The sequence below is a fragment of the Canis lupus genome, chromosome 6 (genome assembly GCF_048164855.1).
Source record: "Canis lupus baileyi chromosome 6, mCanLup2.hap1, whole genome shotgun sequence".
NCBI lineage: Eukaryota > Metazoa > Chordata > Mammalia > Carnivora > Canidae > Canis > Canis lupus.
In genome coordinates this window covers 63,185,361-63,210,038 of record NC_132843.1, presented here as the reverse complement: position 1 = coordinate 63,210,038, position 24,678 = coordinate 63,185,361, and the positions used below count along the sequence as shown (strand labels likewise).

Sequence of the window (24,678 nt, the reverse complement as noted above, 5' to 3'; positions counted from 1 at the left end):
ATTTTGACTTCTTTTTAAAATAGTGTTCTCTTTCTACCGCTATACACACACTATTAAACCAACTGATTCTTTACTTTTAAAAAGATGTATGCCTCCATGCCAGTAATTGCATTAAACCCTCATTATTTACACTATTTGCAATATAGAGTCCAATTCAGTCTGGGACTGCTATCTTGGAATTCAGCCAAATGTTTTATAGAAGGCTTTACTATATTACAGAAAGGATAGTGTTGTGTATAGTGGAAAAAGCTTCAGAATTAAAGGCAGGAGTCTTGGTTTTTAGGTCTGGTTTCACTACAAGCAAAATTATTGGCCTGTTTTGTATTAAAAAAAAAAAAATCACCCTCACTGACCTCACAGGTTATTTGTAAAGACATAAGAGGTAGGGTAGGTAAAAGGTTTTGTAAACGGCATGTTGTAAATACATAGGGTGTAGGTAAAGAAAGAGAGACAGAGATGGATTGATCTCTGGCATGAATCTGGATTATAGTCTGTGCCTACTTTCAAGGGAGTTTTCATATTTCAAAGTTGTTAGGGTGCAAATGGAATGTGGGAGGAGTTGTGGATGTCCTATAACCCTACTTTTCCCAAGGCTGGGTTATAATATAGTATTCTCTCCCCTTTAAATAATTGTATTTTAAGATTGTCATGCCTCATTAATTTCTTTACACCAGGGTCAAGTATCTTGCTTATATCATTAGACAATAATATCCCAAACTTTACTTACACATTAGGAACAAAACTACCACTTTGTAGATTGTTTAAATGACAAGGGCCCGGGGGAGTAGGGGAAACAGATGGTATTACAGTTTTGACTGAAAACTACCTATTGCGGTTTTGTTTTACTTAACATGTTATTTTATGATATCAATTACAGAAAATAGCTGCTTTTCAGAGTACACTTAGCAAAATTAGAAATTATATCTGTTCACTTTTAATGAACTTGTCCTTTTATCGTTCATCTTAAAATTTTAATTGGCATATTTATAAAGAAAATCTGCCTCATTGATTTAGGGAAAGATGCTTTTTTCTAGCTTTTATATTTTTATGAGTTACTGTCCTCCAGGAATATTTTCTCATGTGGCTATAAAGTAGAAATATGTTGAAGGCTCTTGAATACTGATAGTTGAGTATTGTCTAAAATATTAAGACTCAATTTCTCTGTCTTTAATGTTTTTATAATTGATTATGTTTGTATTTAAATGTAGGTCTCATTTCCAGTTTGGGTTAACCAGTGATAACTTACCAGTGTAGCCTCCTGAAATTGTTTTTTTCCCAGAAGTCTCCGTAACTTTTGAAAAGGTAACGTTACAACTATGTGTAATATAGATAATGTGATTATCAATGCCAATTTAAATTATCTTGAAACCTTTTGGATAATATGTTGTAATAATGATTTAGGAAAATTAAGACAATATTGGTGAGCCAGTGAGGAAAAAAAAATTTCATACAGTAACCTAGCTGTTTCTCATTTCTTTTCTTTTTAAAAATTTTTTATTTATTTATTTGAGTGTGAGAGAGTGTGAGCACATGAGGGTGGAGGAAGGAGAGGGAGAGAGAATCTCAAGCCCATTTTGTGCTCAAGCGCCTATGTGGGGCTTGATCTCACAACTCTGAGACCACGATGTGAGCCAAAATCTAGAGTCAGGCCCTGCGCTGAAGGCGCGCACTAAACCGCTGAGCCTCCTGGGCTGCCCCCTGACTGACATTTCTTAAACGGATTTGGTTTTAATCCATATGTTCAGTATGTTGCTTATAGTCTTTTCAAAAAACAGCTTAAGAGCTAATGGAAAAAATCAATGTTATTAAATTGTCTTTTTATGAAATATAATTTTAGTTGTCACTATGCACTATGTTACCTTTTTAAGTGTATTTGTTTTGGAAAATTTAAGAAGTAGCAAGAAAAAATCATGTTTTCAATACTTCATTTTAATTGCTTTTAAATTTTGAAGTATTTCCTTTTGGAAATTTTATCTTTTGGTTTTTGTTTTGTTTAAAATAGAGTTTTAACTGTTTTATATTATAGACCTGAATTTATGTGCATATTTTAATTCTTTTGATATCACAAATATTTTCTATGCCATAACCAGTTTGGTAACATTTTTGACAATGGCAGAATATTTCAAATGGGTGTAACAATGATTGGATCCTGAGGTTCCTTTTAGCTTTGTATTTAGGTTGATGGTGGGGAGGTCCAAAATTCATTGTGACAGCCAGATGGACATAATTAATAAGCAATACCTTTTGTCTCCATAAGTTTACAAGAATGAATCTGTAATTGATGGCTATAGCTTGTTGCGGTATAGCTGAGGAAAACTGAGAAGGACTTAGAGAAGGTAGTCTCTGGTTTTTCTGTTACTAGGTTTTGGAATTCTTTTTTAGAGCAAGTGTTCTTGGCCTTCAGTTCTGAGATCTCCTAAGGGACCATTATTCTGAGATTTAGGGCATGTGTTCTTTTGTATGGTATTCCCCCCCACCCCCCCCACCCCAGGTTCGAGAGTTCCTTACTTCAGCTTCTCAGTGGGGGTGTGGACGCAAAAGTTAACAACCATGGACTTTTTTTTAGAGGATTTCCTTAAAAAGTAGAGGTAGAGGGAAATCGGTATAAAAGGTGCCTACAGGGGATTCTTGGGTGGCTCAGTGGTTTAGGGCCTGCCTTAGGCCCAGGGTGTCATCCTGGAGTTTCACATTGGGCTCCCTGCATGGAGCTTGCTTCTCTCTCTGCCTGTGTCTCTGCCTCTCTCTCTGTCTTTCATGAATAAATAATAAAATCTTTAAAAAAAAAAAAAAAAAGGTGCCTACACACAGTGTCTTGTATCGAATTAATATCAATTTTCTTTTTTTGTTAATTGTTTGATAATATAGAATCAGTTTTGCTTAGGAGAGGATGATTTCACTACATTAGCTGCTTAAGTTTTCTCATTCATTCATTCAATTTTTAAGTAGTCTCCACACCCAGTGTGGGACTTGAACTCACAATCCCAAAACCAGTAAGTTCCATGTTCCAATGACTGAGCCAGCCAGGCACCCCAAGGTTTTATAATAGTATGTTATGGTTTTCTCTTTTTAACATTATTTTTTTTTTCTTTTTAACATTATTTTAAACTCACATTAAGATTATCAAAGTCTAATTGCTAGTAAGTAGCTTTAAAAAATTATTTTGATATTTACATATTTAAATACATATTTTTTTCATTGGTAATAAGGAACTCTGCCTTAATGGACATAAAATACATACATCTATATATCACCTAAAACATGCTTATCTTATAAAGAGGTTTAGATCTATATATTGACTAACTCAAAACCATGTTGATGTCCAGTATAGATGAGCTGTGCAAAATTTTTGTTGCTTTCAAGAACATAAAGATTATACTACTCTTCAGATTTATCAGAGCTGTAAAACTCTTTCTATTCTAAGAGTTTTTGATTTCTTTTTCATGTTTCTGAGATCCTGGCCTTTGAAACCCCAGGAACTATTAAGTGTAAAACTTTTTTGAAAAAAATAAATAAAAATTTTTTGATGCAAGTTACAGAAACCAAGAGATAAAGGCCAGAACAGAAGAAAGATTAAATCTGTTTATCTTTTGGAATTGTTTGGAGAACCCAATATGAGAATTGAGGTCTCCTCAATCCCAGTAATCCCAGCCTGGCTGCTACTATGGAATATGTATAGGGACAGAATAGTTTTTATTTTCCTGCAAGAGAAAGTCTACCTTGTATGACAAAAGGATACCAGAGACACATTCTTAACTCCTTTATTCTTACTTGTTCTAGTCTTAAAACTGTTAAAAATCTGTGCTTATTAGTATTTTGGGAGTTGAAAAATGGAAACTCTCTCCACAAACTCTTAACAACTCTGTTTTATTTTATTTATTTTATTTTATTTTTTATTTTATTTTATTTTATTTATTTTTAAGATTTTATTTATTCATGAGAGGCACACAGAGAGAAAGAGAGGCAGAGACACAGGCAGAGGGAGAAGCAGGCTCCATGTAGGGAGCCCAACGTGGGACTCGATCCTGGGTCTCCAGGATCATGCCCTGGGCTGAAGGTGGCGCTAAACCGCTGAGCCACCAGGGCTGCCCTCTGTTATCTTTTAGAACATAACTTTTACAAAGCTGTAATTATAGCACAGATACAAATCAGTGGCCTCTGTCGTTTTAGCTTGCAAATGTTACTAGTCATTGAATATCGTATTAATAATTGTTATTTTTTAATGATTGAGGAAATTTCCTGATGTTAATGTTGTAGATGTCTCCTTGCCTATGGTGATGTTATAATTATTGTAGTAGTGGTGCCAGTAGTCTGGTATGGTCCTTAAGGGCATGGTCTTCTTAGACCTACATTTGAGTCATGCTTTTTTGTCTTTTTTTAAGATTTTATTTGTTTATGAGAGACGCAGAGGGAGGAGCAGGCTCCTTGTGGGGAGCCTGATGTGGGACTTGATCCCAGGACCCCAGGAATCACGACCTGAGCGGAAGGCGGATGCTCAACCACTGAGCCACTCAGGGGCACCCAGGGCACCTGAGGCACCTCAGGGCCCCTGAGCCATACCTTTGATGCTTATTATTGTGGGACCTTTAAGCAAATTGTTTATTTATTTATTTACACTTCGACTCAATTTCCTTATTTCCTAAATGAGGAAAATAATAGTACCTATTTTATATATATATATACACTTTATATATATATATATGCTTTATATATATATATATATACTTTATAGAGTTAGGATTAAGTAAGATCTCATAGAAAATGATAAACTCTCTAAAAGTTATCTATTAATAACATTATTTCCTAGGACTGAGATTACTGTATTTTGTATCTTTGGAAATGAATTGCCTCACGGCTTTCTGAAGGAGTTATTCCATTATTCCAGTTGCTATTAGAATGCAGTGGCATCAGCCTTCAGCTTTCTCTTTAATCTTCCTTAATCTAATTATATTCTTTTGTTATTTCCTTAGCACAAATTTAATTTTTCAACAGATATGCCCTTGCCAGAAGTATAGACCTGTAGCCATATTTTCAGTGACACAAAGGAGTGTTGCTGTGATTCCCTACACAGTTACTTGTTAAAGCTAATGTGTATATTCATCAGCACTCCTTCTGTCAGGAGTCTGTATTTGATGGACATTTCTCTTCCCAGGAAAAGATAACAACCTTGCTATATATCACTTTTCAGAAGTTAACTTCTATTCTGTCATGGGGTTTTGAACTAAAACTGAGTAGTTATTAGACTTTTTAGCTTTGTCATTTGTGACATGCTTATGTAAATTTTTAAGCTTTGCTCTATGCCTTAGTTGTGTTTGACCTCTCCCTCTCCAAAATAGAGGTACTGATCTGTCTGTGCCATTAAATATGCAGGTGTTTTTTGGGGGACCAGTCATGTGTGCTAATGACACAGCAACAGTCTACAGCCCAGTAGTAAGCTGGTTATTGCTGCCACATTAGTATGCTCCCTAGCTAGTTTCCTGTAATCTGGGGGAGAGATGTGAAATGAATTTGGTAGCCTTCCTTGTTCTTTAGGAACTCAGGATTTTTTTTTTTTTTTCTCTGCTCAGGAAATTATCAATGTCCTTTGTGTCTCTTGGTCTTAGGGTACTGGGAGAATTAAAAGTAGTTCTAAGAATGTGACTAGTTTGTGGTATAGAGTTGGTGTGTGTTCAGTGCTGAGAACCTAGATTATGCCAAAGTCTGAGATCTAAATTACTAGTGAGTCAGTGGTTTGGCAGTAGGTCATTATATTCAGGTAATTGGATGAAGCAGTAGACTGGAAACCTCTTAGGAAAGCAGAGGTTGAGACATCTTAGAAGAGTTGCAAAATGTAGACTGGCAGATGAGAATCAGGAGGTGAAGTACCAATGTGAGGAATGTCTTGACAGAGGGATAGTTAAGAATTCAGGAAATCAACAAAAATGGAAGGTTCTGACCAAATGAGGCAAACAAATAAAAAATAACACGAGATAAAATACCAAACAAAATTTCCCAGATTCTAGTACCCAGGACACTTGTTGAAAGGAAAATAAATAGCTAGTTGTTTAAAAGATGTATGCAAATAAGCCAGATGAATGTGGGGAAGTATGATATCGGCTATTTTCTTTGAGACAAGGAAAAAAAGTGCAGATAACCTTGGGTTTAACTTAGAATCCTAGATGTGTGAACAGTTTGTCCCTTTTGACCTGCTTTGAAAAAAGATTGGAGGAGGGACACTTGGGTGCCTCAGTGGTTGAGCCTTTGCCTTTGGCTCAGGTCATGATCCTGGGGTCCTGGGATCCAGTCCCGCATCAGGCTCCCCATTGGGAGCCTGCCTCTGCATCTGCCTATATCTTGGCCTCTCTCTCTGTCTCTCACGAATAAATAAGTAAAATCTTAAAAAAAAAAAAAAAGTTTGGATTATGGTTATGATTGTTTGAAGTATTCAAGTTGAAAGCAGTTGCTAAAGGTAGCTGCTAGGTACATTTTAAAATTTTTTTTTTAATTTTTATTTATTTATTTATGATAGTCACAGAGAGAGAGAGAGAGAGAGAGAGAGAGAGAGGCAGAGACATAGGCAGAGGGAGAAGCAGGCTCCATGCACCGGGAGCCCGACGTGGGATTCGATCCCGGGTCTCCAGGATCGTGCCCTGGGCCAAAGGCAGGCACCAAACTGCTGCGCCACCCAGGGATCCCCTGCTAGGTACATTTTTAAGCAAGTTTTTTGATCCACAAAATATTAAGACGGCTCTTGATGCTACTTTATTTAATTCCTAAATTTACAAATAAGGAAACTAGATCCTCAACTAAAGTAACTAGCCCTGGTTTACTCAATTTAGAGGCAGAACTTCTTTACCATTTGAGAATATTTGTAGAAAATTTACAGCTACTCTTTATTTCAGTAACCAGTATTTCTATTATTAGATTGTCTCCACCTAGTGGCAACAAATATTTTGCAAAGCTGCATACAAATATGGGAAAAACTGCTAGGGGGAACTCACAGCTTTCAAGGAAGAGTCAACTTGGTTGTTGACAGTTGTATTACTTTTGCAAAGGAAAAGGAGGAGACAGTGTGCCTGATGCTTACTTACATATTCCATAACCTTATTAAGGAATTTGTAGATTCTGTATACTTGAGTTTGGCAGCACATTTATTGGTGACACCAAATAATGGGCCCCCAAAGTATCCACATCTTAATGCCCAGAATTTGTGACTATGTTACCTTACCTGACAAAAAGGACTTTACCAGTGTGATTGCATTAATAATTCGGAGATGGGGAAATTATCCAAGATTATCTGAGTTTGGTCCAATACAATCAGAAATAGGGCAGCCCCGGTGGCTCAGCAGTTTAGGGCCGCCTTCAGCCCAGGGCCTGATCCTGGAGACCCGGGATGGAGTCCCACGTCAGGCTCTCCCTGCGTCAGGCTCTCCCTGCATGGAGCCTGCTTCTCCCTCTGCCTGTGTCTCTGCCTCTCTCTCTCTCTCTGTCTCTGTCTCTGTCTCATGAATAAATAAAATCTTAAAAAAAAATACAATCAGAAATATCCTTATAAGAGAGAAGGTGCTGTGATGAAGGAGACAGGAATAGTAGTCAAACAGCAAAATCTAAGATGCTTTGCTGCTGACTAGAAGACAGAGGAAGGACCCAGGAGCCCAGAGGGTGTCAGCAGCCTCTGCTAGAAAAGGAAAGGATATGAATTCTCCTCTAGAGCTTCCAGAAGAAATGCAGGCCTGCCAATATACTGATTTTAATCCCTTTATGATCCATTTTGGACTTCTGTCAGAACTGTTAGCAACAGGAAACTAGTACACCAGCTGAAACCCAAATTATCCTGAGAAAGCCAATGGCAGTGAGAGAAACTGAAAAAAATATGTTGATCAGTTTACTTGCCCAATGGAGTATTGGCTCCTGCCAAAAGAAAATTCAACACATCCACAGGGAAAACAGTCTTCCCCTAGAGAAGTAGTTCTCAAATTTGGCTGCATACACATATTACCTGGAGAGCTTTTAAACAACTCAGGTAACAAGGTCCCGTTTTAGACCAACTGAGTCATTATCTCTGCAGCTCCTGATATTGTTAGAAAGTCAGCCAGGTTGTTTTTATATACAACCAGGGTTGAAAATTCGTTCTAGCTAAAGATTAGTTTTTACTGACCTAAGGAAACCCATGGCATGTTCAAATACTACTAGAAGTTCCTGAAACTGTCCCCAGTAAAGATGTGGTTCACCATCCATTCATTGGTTTCATGTATGTTTTGCTATTTTTTTTTTTTTCTAACTTTATCTTTGACAGTAAGTTACCCTAGGTAAGAAGTTGCCTAAGCAAATTCCTAAAGGAGAAATTACTGGATTGAAAGGCAGGCGAACTTTTTTTTTTATTCTGACAAATACTGCTATATTGCTATGCCAATTTACCCTTCTACTAATTTAAGATTAGTAACATTTTTTTAAAGCCTGCCCAGTCTGGTAGGTAGAAAAATATTTCATTGCTGTTTTAATCTGCAAGGCTTCAATCATGAGTGATCAAGGGATGCCTGGGTGGCTCGGCGGTTGGGTGCCTGTCTTCGGCAACGGGTGTGATCCCATAGTCCCGGGATCAAGTCCTGCATCAGGCTCCCCGTATGGAGCCTGCTTCTCTCTCTGCTTGTGTCTCTGCCTCTCTGTGTCTTTCATGAATAAATAAAATCTTTAAAAAAAAAAAAAAAAAGAGTGATCAAGTATCTTTTCACTGCTTTATTGGCCATTTTTTGCCTGTCAATTCCTACATATCAGTTTCTATTAGTTTTTTTAAAGCTGATTTACAAGGCACAGTCAGTGGCTCAGTCAGTTAAGCGTCTGCCTTTGACTCAGGTCATGATCCCGGGATCGAGCCCCACCTGCCTCAGTGGGGAGCCTGATTCTCCCTCTCTGCCACCCCCTTCACAAGCACACGGACACACTCTTTCTCAAATTAATAAATTCTTAAAAATATAAAAAGCAAAAATCTGATCTGCAAAATTTTTTCTGTTAAAGAAATTAGCCTTTTGTCCGTAAGTGTTTAATATTTTTCCCAGTTTGTTTTTCAGAAGGTGACTAAAATTTATAAATGGAGAATTTTAGTGTATCTTAAATTGATAACACATTGTAGTCCAGAGTGTAAATTAGCTTCTATATAGTAAGTTACAATTAATGTTTATTACCCCTTTGTAATAATATGCAGGTTTTTTCTTAGTTGTTAGAAGTGTAGGTTGAATAGGATAGGCTGTTGTCTCATTTTTATTATGACAATAATAGCTGTCATATATTCTTCACAGGATTCTGTGAATTAGGTACGTTATTTCAGCTCTGGCAAGATTTCATACTTTGATTTTTGTCTTGTGTTCAAAGAGTAGTTTATATAGCAGGATTGAGGTAGTGCCGATAAGGTGTTTTGAACGAGATGCAGATAATTCATAACACTGATACATGGTGGGATAATTTTGAATAGTGGTCTTCTATATCTATAAGTTCAGTTAACAAGCTCAAAGTTTCCTTTGATCCTTATTGCACTTTTTCTTTTTAAACCACATGTTCTTTTCTCTTATAGTTTTGAGTACTATAGGCTGAGATTTTCCACCAGAACTCTTCATGCTTCAGATGTGTTTATTCTTCTGGATGACCTGCATATATATTATATGCAATAAATCTAAAACTGAATTCAACTTTTCATCTCTTCCTAGGAAATGCATACCATTTCCTGCTGTAAAATTTTTTCAGGGACGCCTGGGTGGCTCAGCAGTTAAGCGTCTGCCTTTGGCCTAGGCCGTGATCCTGGAGTCCCAGGATTGAGTCCCTACATCAGGCTCCCTGCGAGGAGCCTGCTTCTCCCTCTGTGTCTCTCATGAATAAATGAATACAATCTTTAAAAAGTTTTTTTTCAAACTTTTTTTATTGTGATAAACTATGTATCATATAAAATTTGTCATTTTTGATTATAGAATTCTGTGGCAATAAGTACATTCACAATTGTTGTGTAACCATCACCACTGTCCATCTCTAGAACTTTCATCCCAGAAAGTTCACCCAGAATTTTCATCTGTATTCAGTAATAGGAGCTCTTCATTACTTTCTCCCCTTCTGGTAACCATTATTCTACCTTTTATGAATTGGACTATTCTGGTATTTCATCTAAGTGGAATCATGCAATCTTTGTCCCTTTGTGTTTGGCTTTTTTTTTTTTTTTAATTGAGTATAGTGTTTTAAAGGTTCATGTATGTGTAGTGTGCATCGGAATTCCATTCTGTTTTGAGGCAGAATAGTATTTCAATATACATGTATACATTTTGTTTATCTGTTTACCAATTGATGGGAATTTGGATTGTTTACATCTTTTGGCTATTGTGAATAATTGTTAAGAAAATGGGTATACAAATCTGTTTCAGGCCCTGCTTTCAGTTCATTCCTGAAATGGAATTGCTGGATCATATGGTAATTTTATGTATCATTTTTTGAGGGACTTTCCATGCTTTTTCAAAAACAGCTGTATCAAAAAAAAAAAAAAAACAAAAACCCCAAAACTATCATTTGCACAAGGGTTTGAGTTTGCCACATCTTCACCAGTACTTATGGTTTTTATTTTTTGATAATAGTCATCTAAGCCATCCTAATGGGTATGAAGTGTGATACCTTGTGGTTTTGATTTGCATCTTTCTAATGATTAGTAATGAACATTTTTTTCATAAGCTTGTTGACCATCTGTATATCTTCTCTGGAGAAATGTGTCTATTCAAGTCTTTTCCTCTTTTTGAGTTTTTTTTTTTTGTTCTAGTAATTCTTCATCTATTCCAGATATTACTCTTGTTATTATAAATGATTTGCAAATATTTTTTCCCATTTTGTGGGTTGCCCTTTTCACTCTCTTGGTAGTGTCCTTTGATATATTAAAGGTTTTGATTTTTTTTTTTTTTTAATAAGCTCTATACCCAACATGAGGCTTGAGCTCATGACCTGAGATCAAGAGTTGCATGCTGTACTGACTGAGCCAGCCAGGTGCCCCTAAACATTTTAATTTTAATAAAATCCAATTCATCAATCTTTTTCTTTTATTGCCTGTGCTCTTTGTGTCCTATCCAAAATATTGTTAAATTCAGTGTCCTGAAGAGTTTTCTTTTAAGAGTTTTATAGTTTTAGGTCTTTTTTTTTTTTTTTTATAGTTTTAGTTCTTAACATTTAGATCTTTGATCTGTTTTGAGTTAATTTTTTTAAGAGTTTATTTGTTGATGAGGGGGGTGGCAGAGGCAGGGGAGAAGCAGGCTCCATGCAGGGGGCCTGATGCAGAGCTTGATCCCTGGACTCCAGGATCACGCCCTGGGCCAAAGGCAGGTGCTAAACCCCTGAACCACTCAGGGATCCTGAGTTAATTTTTTAAATGATAGAAGGTTATGGTCTAACCTTGTTCTTTTGCATTTGAGGATATCCAGTTATCCCAGTACTTTTTGTTGAAATTGACCTTCCTCTATTGAATGGTCTTGGCATTTGTGTCAAAATAACACTATGTGAGGGGTTACTTCAGGGCTTTGTATTCTACTCCTTTGATCCATCCATATTCTGTCTTTGTGCCAGTACCCAGTGAGTTTGATTACTATAGCTTTGTAGTAAGTTTTGAAATCAGGAAGTATTGAGTCATCCAGCTTGTCCTCTTTCAGGGTTATTTTGGTGGTTTGGGGTTCCTTGAGATTCTTTTTAAAATTTTTAAAAAAATCTTTTATTTTTTTTTTAAGACTTGATTTGAGAGGGGAAGAGAGAGAGAATGAATGAATGAGCAGGGGGGAGGGGAAGAAGGAGAGAGAGAATCTGACTTCCTACTGGGCAGGGAGCCCAACTCTGGCTAGATCCCATGACCCAGAGATCATGATTAATTAATTGTTTGAGCCACCCAGATGCCCCTGTTTCAGATTCTGTATGAATGTGAGGATGTGTTTTTCAATTTCTGAAAAAAAATCAGGATTTTGATAGGAATTGCATGGTTTCTGCTTTGGGTGGTAGTGTCATCTTAACAATGTTAAGTCTTCTGATCCATGAACATAGGATAGGATATCTTTCCATTTACTTGTGTCTTTAATTTCTTTCAGAGGTGTTCTATAATTTTCAGTGTACAGATTTTTGCCTTGGTTAAATTTATTCCTAATATTATACTTTTTGATGCTTTTGCAAATGGAATTGTTTTGATTTCCTTTTCACACTGTTCATTGTTAATGTATAGATATGCAACTGATTTTTGTGTGTTGAGTTTTTCCCCCCAGCAATTTTCCTGAATTCATTTAGTCAGTTTTGCTTTTAACTTTTTTTGTGGTCTTTAGGGTTCACTATATATAAAATCATATCATATCATATATATATGTATATACATACAGATACTTTCTCTAGTGGGATGCCTTTTATTTCTTTTTCATGCTTAATTGATTTGGCTAGACTTCCAATATAATATGTTGAATAGAAGTGACAAAAATACCATTTCCTGTTTAGATGTCTCACTTTTTTTTTTTTTTTTTTTAGCATCAACATCTTAACAGCCACAAGCTTGGGAGTTCATGGCTTTCTTCTTTCTCATTTCATACACCGCATGTATTTTGCTTCCTAAGTATTTTGCAGCTTTGCTGCCCCTAATTCATCCTTACTACTAACAGATTCATTGTATTCATTTCTTATTTGGATTATTGCACAAGCCTCACCCCCTTTTCTAAGATTTTATTTATTTATTTGACAGAGAATGAGAGAGAGTGCGAACATGTGCACAAACAGTGGGGAGGGGGAGAAGAAAGAGAAGCAGGCTTCCTACTGAGCAGGGAGCCCAATGTGTTCTCCATCCCAGCACCCTGGCTCATGACCTGAGCCAAAGGCAGACACTTAACTGATTGAGCCACCCAGGTGCCCATTGCATAAGCCCTTTAATTAGTATTCTTGCCTCCTGCAAGTCCATTCTCCACTGTATTAGAGTTGATCTGTTTGTTTCAGAAACAAATCTCACCTTGTCATTCAATGGTAGATTTTTCCTGAGACCTTTGCATGGGTTTAAGGCCTCCCTGATCTGGTCCATAGTTTAATTCTTCAGCCTTACTCTGTTCTACTCCATACCTCTCTCTCTAACTCATTTGATATTGAACTAGTTAGAGTTCCCCAACATACCTGCTGAATTGTTTCTTTGCTTATTACAATGATCCTTCTGGACTGCTTTCCTTTCCTCAGTTGGTTAACTTCCACTTAATCTTAGAGTCTTCTTTTTCAAGGAGTCACTTTCTCTGGAAACGTCTTCTGCTTTTCCATTTGACTGGTTTTTTTTGTTTGTTTGTTTTTGTTTTTAAGATTTTATTTATTCATGAGATAGAGAGGCAGAGACACAGGCAGGAGGAGAAGCAAGCTCCATGAAGGGAAGCCCGACGTGGGCCTCTATCCCGGGCCTCCAGAACCAGGCAGGCCCTGGGCTGAAGGCAGCGCTAAACTGAAGGCCCTGCGCTGAAGGCTGCCCTGGTTTTGTTTTGTTTTGTACACTTGTAGCGTTTACCAAATTGTATTGAAAATACGTTGAGTACTTACTAGCCAGTAAGCCCTTGAGGGTCTCATTTCCTATCATATGGTAGTTCTCAGTAAATGTTTCCTAAACTTTGAACTCAGCTATTGTTCTTTATGGGTGTTAGCTAGCTTCTAATATGGATAGGCAGAGGGACAAAAGGAAAGGAAGAAAAACAAAGCTGCTGCTGATACAACTGGTGTTGACTAATATTAGACCTTGGCAGGTTTATTCTGAAACCTTGGGGAAAGACTGAATTGGGTTATTAAACTGTTGGAGGGTTGGGGAAAATGAAGGAGTAGCGTTAGAGGTGAGATAGTGATGGGTACTAAGTATGGTGGGAGGGCACAGATCACACTAAATTATCTAGATTTGCATTTTAATTGGTACTTTAAAAAAATCTTAAAGCAATTATCTTCCCTGTAACAACTCCCTTACATAAGACTAGAAAACATTGTTACTAATACTCAAATTTAAGACTGGATAATGAAGATTATTTGGTTCACCCTTGAAAGGTTCCTACTCTGTGTTCCACAATATGTGAAAAATATAATCCAGTTAGGAATTGATTATATTACCTTATTTATTTATTTAAAAAGGATTTTATTTATTCATTCATGAGAGACACACAGAGAGGCAGAGATATAGGCAGAGGGAGAAGCAGGCTCTATGCAGGGAGCCTGATGTGGGACTCAGTCCTGGGACTCCAGGATCACACCCTGAGCCAAAGGCAGATAGATGCTCAACTGCTAAGCCACCCAGGCGTCCCTATATTACCTTTTAAAATAAAGATGTTATTAGATTACCAAAGTAATTTAGATGAGCATTCCAGATGTTTACTACAATGGCATCTTTTTCAATAAAGAGTACTTTCTTTGTGTATATAGAAGCTTACAAAAAATTAATGTCTGTCTTGTAGTTTTAGATTAAACGACTGCAAGTGGTTTTTATGAGGTGATACTTACTTCAGGCAATGCTATGATGGCAGTTGGATTGCTTAGTCAGATTTATTATTGCTCCCTGGTTTGCCTAGTCTTGAATAAATTTCTAAAATGGAACACCTGTATCCTGTAAGCAAACAGTGTTTCAATTAAGGAACAAATAGTTTGCTCATTCACATTTTGTATAATGTAAGAGGAAAAGGAAAATGCTGAAGATTGAGAGAGTTAATGTGATGTGACCTGTATTTACTTTATGTTCAGAAGGGACTATAACCATGGAAGAAAAAGATAAATTTTGTCCTTAAAAATAAAGTTTCTTGGTTTTGTTTCATAGTGCTTAGGGAAGCAAATCTCAAACAATGAAGAAAACTCTTCATGGGAAGATGGGATTATCTAGTGATTGTATTTTCTGGTATATATTTCACAGTTTGAAAAACAAATTAAGGAAACAAATGTACAGGATAAAAACATAGGTGTTGGCTTCTAGGAGTTGGTTATAAAGTTAAGCACACTTTTGGTATGGTAGTCTGAAAAATAGGCCCCCTCCAAAATGTCCATATTCTGATCCTTGGAATCTGTAATGTTACATTGTTCAGGGCTAAGGTATGTGTCTGTGTGAGGAAGTCTTTGCAAATGTCATTAAATTAAAGGTCTTGATATGAAGAGTTTATCCTGGATTATCTGGTTGAGTTCTAAATGTCATCATGTGTCTTTATAAGAGCTAGGCAGAGGGAGATTACATACATACACAGAAGAGGTGGCAATGTGGCCACAAGCTAAAGAATGCCAGCTGCAAGAAACAGCAATTTCCAATAAAAACTCTAGAAGAAGCACAGCCCTGCCAGCACCTTAATTTTGGCTCAGTGATACTGATTTCCGATTTCTGACCTTCAAAACTAAGAGAGTGTGGTAATTTGTTACAGAGTTGTAGGAAACTAATACAGTAATCATTTTTCAAAGTGTAAGTGGAGATTTCTAAACAACCCTATTTACCTAAACTCTTCTTCGGGGGAGGAGGCATATTTATAGCTTACTCATAATTAGTCTTTAGTTCTATTTAAAATACTCTGAATAGACCAGGCGATTTTTATAATTAGAGCAACTGGTGAACATTTTTTGGCATAGAACTCTTGAGGTTTTAGCTTAAAATAATTTATATTTAAAGCCCCCTTTCTTGGAAAAAATGTTTTATCCAGTCTGGAAGCTCCCTTGTGGTTGTTTTGTTATAGCTATACTTTGGTAAGAGTACAGTTTAGACTTCTAAAATTTTACAACACAGTGTCAGCCTTTTTGTCTGCACATCTGCTATTTAATATGAATTCTTGTTTCAGCCATACTATAGGAAATGTACACATGAGGCTCTTACTGAGAATTAAGTTATGAGTTCACTGTGACCCAGCATGTGCTAGGGACTCACTTGAGATGATGGTGTATGGGTACTCTGGCCATGTAGGTTCTTAACACTTTCATCCTATATCCTTAATGATCAGATACCAGTATACCTGGTGTATATTATCTTAATCCCTTCAAAGATTGCCTTCGAAGAGGGGGAGGGGATAATCCAGGAGACATCCATTTGAATGTCTGCTTGTTCTACAAAGCTGTGGTTCAAGATGCACTTCTTTGTTATTTTGTGTCCCTTTTATGAGGATTGCACAAGTTTCTAATGAAGTCTGGGCCAGAAATGTCTCTTTTCAGTATTTCTCTTACTCTTTTAAGCTTCTAGGAACTACACTTAGCATTCAGCCCCATGCAATTTACTAGCAGTAGATAGCTGACAAATTTCTTGCAGTTTTTTGTTACTGAAAAGGCCTTACAGAGTAGTCTTGGATTAATTGGCCTCCTGATTGATTTCTTTTTTTTTAATCACATGAGGCACATAACCATTTTTGTTTCTTTCTAAAATAATTTTTTCAAACGTGGGTTAATGTAAAATTTTTAGTAGGTTAGGGAGTGGGTGAGTAATTTTTCTCCCTAATCTTTTACATGTTGGGTAGAGAGATGCTGAGAAATAAGAATGCTTATTTATTGAAATATATCAGGGAAATTAGGCCCTCTCCATTCAATGATCATCATTTGTGAAATATGCCAGGCACTTTATATGAACATATCACTTAACTTTGCCAATGACACTGAACATTTCCGTCACTTTGTATATTTAAAAAAAAAAAAAAAAACCTCAAGAAACTTGGATATAGGTCCATAACCACTAGCTGCCAGTACTAGGATGTGTATGCAAACTGACTGATTCAGTTCCAAAAATCATTTGCCATACTTTCTAGGTGTCTCATTTGTTGTAACATGAAATAAAGATATACCTAAAATACAAAGTTCTCTATCCTTGTTCTCGAGGAATTTATGGTTTAGCCTATCTGTTTTTCCTACTCAGGCAGTTAGAGAATGGTCTTGGGAGCAAACGTATGGCCCATTCAGGGGGAGTTGAGGGTCTTGAGGGTCTCACAGAGTCGAATGGGAACATGTATTAGTATTGTTTTCAGTTTTTCACACAAAACCTTTGCCACATTTAACCTCTAATAGACTTGACCATGATTTTTTTTAAAGATTTATTTATTTATTATTTATGATAGAGAGAGAGAGGCAGAGACACAGAAGGAGGGAGAAGCAGGCTCCATGCCTGGAGCCCGACGTGGGACTCTATCCCGGGACTCCAGGATCGTGCCCTGGGCCAAAGGCAGGCGCCAAACCACTGAGCCACCCAGGGACACCCCCCCCCCCCCGCCCTCTTTTTAAGATAGAATGAGAGAGCACAAGCACAATCACGGAGCAGCAGAGAGGGAAGTAGACCGACTCCCCCCTGAACTGGGAGCCTGATGCGGAGCTCGATCCCAAGACCCTGGAATTGTGACCTGAGCTGAAGGCAGATGCTTAACTGACTGAGCCACCCACACGCCCCATGACCATGAGTTTTAAATAATGCCTTTAACCAATTTAAGAATTGTAGATTAGAGATGGAATTAAAAAAATGGTATTTTAGGGAACCTCTGTTTTCCAGGTACTATTAAAAGAATATGTAGGAATGATGTTATGATTAGTGGTAGGTTTTTAGACTAATCCATAATGTAATTGAACCTAACATGCAAATATAAATTTTATAGTAGCTCATATACTTCATTAAATTTATTACTTAAGCATAGTATGTTTTTTTAAAAAAAGATTATTAGAGACGGAGAGAATGTGTGTGCGTGAGTTGGTGTTGGAGGGAGAGGCCAAAGGAAAGAGAATCCTAAGCAGGCTCCACACCCAGCCACCTGACATGACCTGAGCTGAAATCAAAAGTACAACACTTGACTGTGCCACCCAGGAACCCTTAAGTATAGTTTTTTTTTTTTTTTTTTTTTAAGATTTTATTTATTTTAGAACACGCAAGTGGGGAGAGGGGCAGAGGGAGAGGAGTAGACTTCCCACTGATCTCGGTTCACAATGATCATGACTTGAGCCAAAAATCAAGAGTCCAATGCTTAACTGAGTGAGTCACCCAGGTTCCTGTATAGTATGTTTTTAATGGAAAAACTTAGAATGGAAATTTTAGTTTCTAAGTTGGGGTACTTAATGTATTTTTGTCCTGAAAAAATAATTTTTACATTTGTTTAAAAAATTTTTTTTGAAGACTTTATTTATTTATTCATGAAAGAGAGAGAGAGAGAGAGAGAGAGAGGGGCAGAGACATAGACAAAGGGAGAAGCAGGCTCCATGCAGGAAGCCTGACATGTGGGACTCGATCCTCAGACTCCAGAATCATGACCTGAGCCGAAGTCAGACGCTTAACCGCTTGAGCCACTCAGGCATCCCTGTTATTCTTCTTAACGCTTGAATTAACATGATAAATGTTAGCCAGATTATAATAGAATGATAAATTTTTAATATCTGTATTCATATTTTCCTGAAAGTAGACACAAAATTTCTGGGGCAGGGATGGATTAATTATTACAGCAGTGATCCTATTGTCCCACTTCTTCCCTCTCAGAGTGATGCAGTGAGACCTGGATGTTCATTTGGTAGGTAAGAAACCTTAAAAAACATGAATCTGGGAGCTTGTATAGCTGTTGCCCACCTCCTGAAAGAGTGAGGGGGACCTTTGCTCCTTATTATGAACAAATTCTCCTTGGTTACAGAAGGGAAGGATCCTAGGTTTTTAATCTTTGGAAAGTAAATGAGTTTGGAGAGGGTGGGGAGATCAGACAGGTGGCAGAATTTGCAACCCATGAATGTCTCCAGGGTCTCACACCCCCTGAAATATAAACACATACTTCTAAAGAGGTAAATCTCTTTTTTATCTATTCAATTGTCTTTAATTTTTCAGGACATCTATTTTGTAAGACAGATTTGTATGCTCAAATAGCCCTAACTATGCAGATACATAAAAATATTTTCTCTACACATAGAAAATAGACCAACTGATAAATTTTCCTTTCGTCTTTTTCCCCATGTTAACTTGAAGTATGTGTGTTTGATCATGAAAATATGGAATATATATATTTTTAAAGATTCATTCATTCATTCATTCATTCATTCATTCATTCATTCATAGAGACACACACAGAGAGAGAGAGAGAGGCAGAGACACAGGCAGAGGGAGAAGCAGGCTCCATGCAGAGAGCCTGACGCGGGACTCGATCCAGGGTCTCCAGGATCAGGCCCTGGGCTGCAAGCGGCGCTAAACCTCTGAGCCACCGGGGCTGCCCCGAAAATATGAAATATTAAGGTTGCCTAATTTGAGCTCCTTTATCGAGTCATCCCCATTGCTGATTTCTACAGCAAATATTTATTGATTAATTACTATATGCCAGGCACAGTTGCAGGGTACTGGGGATATTGTGAATAAGACAAATAACTCTGCATTCAAGGAGCTTAGAGACTATAAAAGTGCTATGGTGAAAAAGGAAAAGAGGAGACGTGAGAAAATAGCAAAGTTAGAGTTTTGTTAGAATGCATGAGCGAGCTAGCTATGACAAAATCTTGGTAAAGGAGGGGGATGAAAGTGTTCTGTTCCAGATGGAAGGGATGCGCTAGTAAAAAGATTCTAAAATGAGAAAGAGCTTGGCAAGATAGATAAAGAGAAAGATGGCAACTGTGGCTGAAACATAGTGAACAGAACTCAAGATCACAAACATACATTTAAGTGTTTGGAATTTTTTTTTTTTCATCTTGCTAAAACAGGATAGTGTTCTATATATTTTGCCCTACAAATTACTTATTTAAAATTTATTTTTAATTTTATTTTTTGCAACTTTAAAACTTAATGTATGATGTATGTTGTGTACCTATGTTGAATTCCATGTCAGCATGTATAGCTACATAGTTTGTGTGCTCTGGCTATATCCTAATTAGCCATATTCCTGTTGACAGACAGACCTATATAGACTTTATGATTTTTTGTCATCACAAACAATGCTGTGATCACTATTCTTTTTTTTTTTTTTTAATTTATTCATGAGAGACACAGAGAGAGAGAGAGAGAGAGAGAGAGAGGCAGAGACACAGGCAGAGGGAGAAGCAGGCTCCATGCATGGAGCCTGACGTGGGACCCAATCCCGGGACTCCAGGATCACACCCTGGACCAAAGGCAGGCACCAAACCGCTGAGCCACCCAGGGATCCCCATGTGATCACTATTCTTGTATATATGTTTATTGCATACCTGTAGGAGAATTTTAATTGGATAGGTTTCCTAAGAGAGCCATTACAATGTTAAAACTTCTGACAGTTTTGGGAGGTACAGTACAGTGTTATTTTTTGATTTGGCTAAAGAGCAGAGACAGTTGTTTTGGTATGCTCTCTTTCACTGGCGTCTGTTTGTCAGTGCTATTTTTTTTTTATTCACAACCGTTATTTTATTGAATTTTTAAAAAAGATAAATGAGATTATGTTAGGATTTAAGGTACCTAGGTATGTTAAAATAATGTATTGAAGTTCTGAGCTAATATGTCTATTAATACTTCTAAAGAATGTGAATAAAATCATGACATCAACCAGTAAGTTCTTGACTGTATGTTGATCAAAGATAATAATTTTAAAAATGAGATGTGTGTTTCCATAGAGATTTCTGTAATAGTCGTATATAGCTTAATTTATCCAGTTTTCATTTCAGGGGTTACATTCCTAAGGCCAAATGCTGTAATTATGCTCTAAGTGCCAAATTGATCTGTCCCCAAAACCATGCCACTATACACTTGAGTGATTTGAGAATTCCTTTTTCTGCATACTTGGACACCAGATATTACTAATCCTTTTTTTTTTTTTTTTTTTTAAGATTTTATTTATTTACTCACAAGAGACTGTGTCGAGACAGAGAGAGAGAGAGTGAGAGTGAGAGAGAGAGGGGCAAGAGACACAGACAGAGGGAGAAGCAGGCTCCATGCAGTGAGCCCGACATGGGACGATCCCGGATCTCCAGGATCAGGTCCTCAGCTGAAGGCAGCGCTTAAACCGCTGAGCCACCGGGGCTGCCCCATTATTAGTCATCTTAATTTCAGTCAGTATCACAAACAAAAAATACAGCTTATGTAGATAGTCTTTTGATTTGCAATTTAGTGATTATTAGTGAAGTAGTCATTTTGCCTATACTGAGCTGTCTTAAATTATCTTGAGGGAAGATTCAGGGTACATTATGGACATACGCCTTCGTTGATTATACATGTTGCAAATATTTTCTCCTTGTCTGTAGCTTATCTTTTGTTTGCTTATGCTATCTTTTTTATTTTTGTATAGAAGTTTAAAAAAATTTAATAGTTGAAATGTGAACTGCTTTTAAAGTATTCCAGTATTGCATCTTGTTTATTAGTCTGCCTTCCTAATCATAGTAGTATGCAGCACTGTACCTTCTTTTAAAATATATCTCATATAGTTTTTTTTTTTAATGCTTAATCATTCTGTTATTTTTTAAAAGATTTTATTTATTTTAGAGAACAGTGGGGAGGGAGGAGAATGAGAGAATCTCAAGTAGACTCTCCACTGAACAGGGAGCCCCAGACAGGGCTCCCCATCTCTTGACCCTGAGTTCCTGACTTGAGCTGAAATCAAAGAATCACTTAACTGATTGAGCTGCCCAGGTGCCTCAATCCTTCTGGAATTTTTAATTTGCTTAGGTACATCTGATTTAATTATTTTGAATTTAAATATTTGTTTAAATCCTTCTGATTTAGGGATGCCTGGCTGGCTTAGTGGTTGAGCATCTGCCTTCAGCTCAGGTCTTGATCCTGGGGTCCTGGGATGGAGTCTCATTCAGGCTCCACTCAGGGAGCCTGCTTCTCCCTCTTCCTATGTCTCTGCCTCTATCTCTGTGTCTCTCATGAATAAATAAATGAAAAAAAAATCCTTCTGACTTAAAATATCTTAAGTTATATAAATTCACATGTTTTATTTTTTTAAGATTTTATTTATTCATGAGAGAGAGAGAGAGAGAGAGAGACAGACAGACACAGGCAGAGGGAGAAGGCAGGCTCTCTGCAGGAGCCCTATGTGGGACTCAGTCCTGGACTCCAGAGCCCAGGACCACATCCTGAATGAAAGGCAGACGCTCAACCACTGAGCCACCTGGGCATCCCTCATGTCTGTTTTTGAACCCTTCATTTTGTTGTATTAATGTTATCATCTTTTCTTTAGACCATAGTGTTACTTTTCATGAAGCTTTAATATTTGATGTAAGGTATGTCTCCCTGATTATTCTTCTTTTTCAAAATATCCTGGGCGTTCTTGTGCATAATAATTCACGTAAACCTTAGAATCACTTTGTATATCGATATTTTGATTGGGATTGCATTACACTGGATTGTTATATATACGTTTATCCAGTCCATGATCTCTTTAATGTCTTTCAGTTAAGTTGTAGAGTTTTGTGTTGTCAATACTTTGTGAAATTTACTCTTACATATTTTATAGTGTTTGTTGCTATTGTGAATGGTTATAAATGGGATCATTAAAAAATGCATTTATAAATGTTTATTCCTGGCTTATAGAAATCTGTGGCTTTTTTGGCATGTTTTTCTCTGTTCATGCTACCATGTTGCTGCCTTTTTTGAAGTTACAACTTTTTATTTGATTCCATGTGGATTTGTGAGGTATTTGTATTATCTAACTGATAGGTTTGTCACTTCCTTGTCCAGTGCCCATTCCCCTCCCCCCCTTTTTTGGTAACATTATTGAGGACTTATAGCAGAAGAGCAGTCTTGCTTTTTTCCTGACTCTTTAAATAGGAGTCTTCAAGAGTTTTAACTTTGGGGCTTCTGGAATATATTCATCAAGTTAAGAATATTTCCATCCATTTCTAACTTAGACATTTAATGGAGTAATTAAATTTATTTATTGATATAAAGTAGACTATAGCAGTCTCTGATGAGCAAACTTAAAAATATATTTTATATCTATGTAATTTTTTTGGTTTTCTGGGAAAGTTACAGTATTAGCTTTGTCAAATAACAAATTTTGTTTTCTTGAACAAATCTATTTTTTTGTTTTTTTAGCTGTTTCTATTTGATTTATGGTTTTATAATGATCATTTTTCCCTTTTTCTTTAGGTTTATATTCTGATTTCTAATGCTTTATTTTTTCAATTCTTATGGTTTTAATACTTAAAAATTGAAGATTATTAATATTTCTGAGGGAGATTTCACTCATTATACATCCTATATGTTCTTAATTTCATTTGATTCCTGAGAAGATCACCTCTCTTTAGCTTTGTAAACCTCCGTATATATTCCTCTTTACCAGCCACATTGACCTTTCTTTTTTTCCAATACGTCTATTTTTTTGAAACTCTGTTTTTTATTCCCCTTTCTTTTTAGTTTTTAAATTATTTTTAAAATTTATTTGGCAGGGAGAGAGTGTGTGCACAGACGGAGGGAGAAGCAGGCTCCCTCTGAGCCTGAGCAGGGAGTGCGATGAGATGCCTGGGCTTTGCCCCAGTGATCCTGGGATTCTGACCTGAGCTGAAAGCAGACGCTTAACTGACTGAACCCTAACCCTAACCCAGGCACCCCTTGATTTGCTTATCTTAAATAGCTCCTTTTCTCCTATTGATGATGTAACTCAGTGCCGTTTTTTTGTATCTTTTATATAATACTTAAGAATTATTAACTTGTATGCATACTTGTTTACTGTTGGTGTTTGTAGACCTGTACAGTACATGAGGTGCAGTAGATAAATCAGTGTTTGAATGAGTGAATGAATGATTCCTAATCTTATGAATGGATTAGGGAAAGGAGAGGGACCCACCCAGGTATATAGGCAAGTCGATTTGTGTAGAAATACTTCAGGAAAATTGATAACCTGTAAATTAAATTATTTGAAAACTACGTAGCTCTGGATAGCTCCCTGGAAAGCTTTTGTGTAGGTCAGGAGTACACATGCATACCCCAATTTAAAGATGCCTGGTTAAATTATTTAAGATCAACTTCAGTAGGCAGTAATTCTGTACTGTTAGGTATCATCTAAGGTTCAATTTTTACTTTCTAAATGTCTTTCTTCACTCATTCATTTAACTTATTGAAAAACAGGCTCTTTTCTAGGTGTAGGAGAAAATACTAAGATATATTAAGTCAGAGGATTAGACATACGAGCAACTCTAATGCCATGTAAGTTAAATTTAAAATGCAGGACATACTTTATACTTATCTTTTTTTGAGGAGGGAGCAAGTGTAATCCTTTTTCTGGCTTTTTTCAGGCTTTTGTCTTCATCTTTGAATATTTCTAGTATGAAAATGACATGCCATGGTATAGTGTTTTTGGCATTTATTCCACTTGGTGTTCTCTAAGCTTCCTGCATCTATGCTGTGATATCTGACATTAATTTTGGGAAATTCTCAGTCACTATTTTTTCAATTATTCTGTTCCTTTTGTTTTTTCCCCTCTTGATATTCCTGTTACATGTATGCTACATCTTTTGAGGTTAACCCACAGTCCTTGGATATTCTAATGTATTTTTTTTTCAGTCTTTGTTCTTTTTTCCTTTTCATTTTTTGAGGTTTCTATTGATCTGTCATCCTTTAGCTCAAGAGTTCTTGCCTAAGCGATATCCAGGCTACTAATAAGCCCATCAAAGGCATTTTTGACGTTTGTACAGTGTTCTTGATCTCTAGCATTTCTTACTACTTTTTTTCCTTAGGATTTCCATCTCTCTGCTTATATTGCCCATGTGTTTTTATATGCTGTCTTCTGTACTCATTAGAGCCCTTTGCATATTATTCATAGTTGTTTTAAATTCTTGGTCTGAAAATTC

The 24,678-nt window shown here is 36.8% G+C and overlaps 1 protein-coding gene across 5 annotated transcripts in view; it reads left to right on the top strand.

Moving 5' to 3' along the window:
- Nucleotides 1-24,678, top strand: part of RNF2 (ring finger protein 2) — a 49,190-nt gene that overhangs the window by 6,620 nt on the left and 17,892 nt on the right. For 3 of the 5 annotated variants that reach the window (XM_072830900.1, XM_072830897.1, XM_072830898.1), the window contains exon 2: nt 1,209-1,302. The exons of the other annotated variants lie outside the window; for them this stretch is intronic. The gene's annotated coding sequence lies outside the window, so the exon portion shown is untranslated. The remainder of the gene's footprint in view (nt 1-1,208; nt 1,303-24,678) is intronic. 5 annotated transcript variants of the gene reach the window in all.